This window comes from Piliocolobus tephrosceles, chromosome 15 (assembly GCF_002776525.5).
Source record: "Piliocolobus tephrosceles isolate RC106 chromosome 15, ASM277652v3, whole genome shotgun sequence".
Lineage (NCBI taxonomy): Eukaryota > Metazoa > Chordata > Mammalia > Primates > Cercopithecidae > Piliocolobus > Piliocolobus tephrosceles.
In genome coordinates this window covers 98,410,256-98,414,507 of record NC_045448.1, presented here as the reverse complement: position 1 = coordinate 98,414,507, position 4,252 = coordinate 98,410,256, and the positions used below count along the sequence as shown (strand labels likewise).

Sequence of the window (4,252 nt, the reverse complement as noted above, 5' to 3'; positions counted from 1 at the left end):
CGTCGCACAAACTGACAGCCAATTAAAATAAACCAGAACCACGGCAAACCAACACCCCCAATCCACACGCCCTCTGTGAACCTCACTGACTTGAACATTGCTGCTGATCTCGTGGGACTGCTCTGCCCAGCAGGGGAGGTCCACCAGGCTGCCCGGGGAACAATGGCTGCTCCCTGTCACAGCCTTCCACGTGCTCCCAGCACCCAGCAGAATGCCGTGCACAGCACGAGTGTTCAGCAAACAGCTTTTGCCTCAAGATCAAAACACATGCTAGGTTTCTGAGGGTGTGAGAAGCATGACACTTCATATATTGCTCATGAGTATGTAAACTGGTACAACCTCTACAAAGGCAATTTGACAATAGTTTCTAAAATTTGAAATATACATATGTACCCTTAGATCCAGGGATTCTATTCTTCAGTAATTATCCTAGATATACTGGTGTAAGTGCAAACCTACGTACTCATGAGTATATTCATTGTGACACTTTTGTTCCACATGTTCATCAGTGGTGGCCTGGCTAAATGATTATGTGCACATCCCCACAGTGGAATAGTATGTGGCTATTGAAAACGGCCGGGCACGGTGGCTCACCCCTGTAATCTCAACACTTTGGGAGGCCGAGGGGGGTGGATCACGAGGTCAGGAGATTGAGACCATCCTGGCTAACACGGTGAAACCCCATCTCTACTAAAAAGACAAAAAATTAGCCGGGCCTGGTGGCAGGCGCCTGTAGTCCCAGAAATTTGGGAGGCTGAGGCAGGAGAATGGTGTGAACCTGGGAGGCAGAGCTTGCAGTGAGCTGAGATCACGCCACCGCACTCCAGCCTGGGCGACAGAGCGAGACTCCGTCTCAAAAAAGAAAAGAAAAGAAAAGAAAAAGGGCAGTTGGCTGTGGTGGCTCATGCCTGTAATCCCAACACTTTGGGAGAGTATGAGACCAACCTGGCCAACACGGTGAAACCCCTTCTTTACTGAAAATACAAAAATTAGACTGGTGTGGTGACGCATACCTGTAATCCCAGCTACTTGGGAGGCTAAGGCATAAGAATCACTTGAACATGGGAAGGGAAGATTGCAGTGAGTGGAAATCCTACCGCTGCACTCCAGCCTGGGCAACAGAGGGAGTCTGCCTCCAGGAAAAGAAAGAAAGAGGAAGGACTATGTATACTGATACAGATGACGCTATAAGATGTAATGTGAGTGACAAAGGCAACATGCAGAATAGTGAATATAGCATATTACCATTTATGTGAAAATACATACATATACTCACGAATGTTCATAAACACACAGGATATTTATCATAGGATAACCAAGAAACCTAGGAGTAATGGCATTGGGGGTAATTAGATGAAATGAAAGGCAGAGGAAAGAGGAAAACTTATTTTTCCCTTTTGGACCTTTAAATGTTTGTTCATGTGTGTATTTATCTATTCTTTAAAATAAAATATGGTCAGGTGTGGTGGCTCACGCGTGTAATCCCAGCGCTTTGGGAGGCCGAGGTGGGTGGATCACGAGGTCATGAGATGGAGACCATCCTGGCTAATACAGTGAAACCCCATCTCTACTAAAAATACAAAAAATTAGCCAGGCATGATTGTGGGTGCCTGTAGTCCCAGCCACTCAGGAGGATGAGACAGGAGAATCACTTGAAGCTGGGAGGCAGAGGTTGCAGTGAGCTGAGATCACACCACTGCACTCCTGCCTGGACAGCAGAGCGAGACTCTATCTCAAATATATATATATATATACATATAAATAAAATAAAATAAGATTAAAAATATTTAAGGCCAGGCTGGGCATGGTGGCTCACGCCTGTAATCCCAGCACTTTGGGAGGCTGAGGTGGGCAGATCATGAGGTCAGGAGTTTGAGACCAGCCTGGACAACATGGTGAAACCCCGTCTCTACTAAAACTACAAAAATTAGCAGGGCATGGTGTCAGGCGCCTGTAATCTCAGCTACTCGGGAGGCTGAGGCAGGAGAATGGCTTGAACCTTTTCCTAAAGCTACCCTTGCCCAGCTCCGGCTGGAAGGGGTTCTGAGGCAGCATCTGTGTTCCGTCGCATATTCCAATGTTACAGCGCGGGCTCTCAACCCCATGCCAGCTTTAAAAATCCCCAGTGCATTTCTTAAAAGAAAACAAACTGCTTTTCTTTACTCTCACACAATACTGCTGATGCCAAATGTGTATTTTTCCCCTCACATTAAGCAATTCTTACACTAAATACCAAGAGTTAGTGCAGACCACACAAGCTAAGGGCTCAGTCCCACAAGACTGACCTCACTTCAGACACCAGTCACAATCCTAAGAGCTCCCCACAATCCTAACCACCTGACTATCAGTCACAGCCCTCTCCTTGGGTTCCATAAGTTGCCAGGACGACTTATAGAACTCTAGAAATCGCTCTTTCCCTCGGAGCGGGCAGCGGCGGCGGCATCGGAGGCCTGTGCAGCAATGGCCAAGATCAAGGCTCGAGATCTTCGCGGGAAGAAGAAGGAGGAGCTGCTGAAACAGCTGGATGACCTGAAGGTGGAACTGTCCCAGCTGCGCGTCGCCAAAGTGACAGGCGGTGCGGCCTCCAAGCTCTCTAAGATAGGAGTCGTCCGCAAATCCATCGCCCGTGTTCTCACAGTCATTAACCAGACTCAGAAAGAAAACCTCAGGAAATTCTACAAGGGCAAGAAGTACAAGCTCCTGGACCTGCAGCCTAAGAAGACACGCGCCATGAGCCGCCGGCTCAACAAGCACGAGGAGAACCTGAAGACCAAGAAGCAGCAGCGGAAGGAGCGGCTGTACCCGCTGCGGAAGTACGCCGTCAAGGCCTGAGTGGCCTGTTGTCAATAAAGCACAGCTAGCTGAGAAAAAAAAAAAAAAAAAAAAAAAAAAGAAATCACTTTATGCACTATTGGTGGTTCATTACAAGGAATACAATTCAGAAACAGTCAAATGGAAGAGACGGACAGGGCAAGGGTGAGGGGTGGGCACCACAGAGCTTCCTTGCCCTCTCTGGGTACAACAACTTCACAGCACCTCAATGTGGTCATCAACCTGGAAATTTTCAAACATGCTTTGTTTGCAGTTTTTCTATGGTGGCTTCATTACATAGGGATGATTGATTAGACCTTTGACCACAGGCGATTCAGTCAGTCTCCAGTCCTCCTCCCCTCCTTGGAGGACCAGGGGATAGGGCTGAAAGTTCCCACCCTCTACACAGGCAGGATGCTGGGGCAAGCAGCCCCCGATCTTCCAAGGGTCAGCTCATTAGCATTACCTCCAGATGTTTGAAAGAGGCTTATTATGAATAATAAAAGATAGTCCTCTAACCTTTATCACTCAGGAAATTCCATTCCAAGGCTTTTAGGAGCTTTGTTCCTGGAAATGGGGACAAAGACCAAATACATATTTCTTATTATATCACAATATCAACCTTTCATTCACCAAACATCAATTAAATCAGTGTAAGGAATGGAGAAGTTCTTCAAAGTTTCTTAAAACCATAAAGAGCTTGTCATTTCTTTGCTCTATGCATATCTATACATGTTCCAATGCAGCTACTCTGACGTGACCTGACATGCCTGGACAGTGTTAAGTGAGCCCTGGACCATAGTGCATGCCATTCCTTATTTGGAAACCCTCCTGACCTTCTCACGACTAGTTTCCTCTTTTCTTTGTCCTCTTTCCCCTTTGCCTGTTTAGAAAAGTTTCAAGCTGTTAGCCAGTTGGGTCAGGCTTACAATGTGAGGTCCTGTTCCAGTCAATGGAAATGGGACACAGCCATAGGATGATTGCATCAGGTTACAGAGATTATAAATGTCCCTGTCTCCTTTGTTCAGGTATGCTCTTGTGGCAAGGCTTCTAGCGAGCAGCACCCTTTCTGCAGAAAGTAAACTAGCCTTGCTGAGAGATTCTTTGTCTCAGTATTGATTTTGCAACACCGAGCACCTGTTTCCCACAATTAGAGTTTCTAGATGTGGAACCCAGAAATCAGTGGTTGTTTTATTGATTAATTAATTAATTTATCTATTTATTTACTCTGTCAAGTGGGTCCCATTTGTAGCCAAAGTTGAGAGCCACAACCTTGGAATAACTAGCTGTTTTCATTTATGATGCTTTCTGCTGAGAGAAATGGAAAACCTCAGGTCAACAGTTTAAACAATAATTTCTGGCTGGGCATGGTGGCTCACGCCTGTAATCCCAGCACTTTGGGAGGCTGAGGCAGGTGGAGCGAGACCACCTGGAGTTCAAG

General features: G+C 46.5%; 1 pseudogene across 1 annotated transcript; it reads left to right on the top strand.

Annotated features, from left to right (window-relative positions):
- Positions 1 to 2,383: 2,383 nt before the first annotated feature.
- On the top strand, positions 2,384 to 2,896 carry LOC111542148 (annotated as a pseudogene). Its single transcript, XR_002731462.2, has one exon. The product of XR_002731462.2 is annotated as a 60S ribosomal protein L35 pseudogene (transcript).
- The last annotated feature ends 1,356 nt before the right edge of the window (positions 2,897 to 4,252 follow it).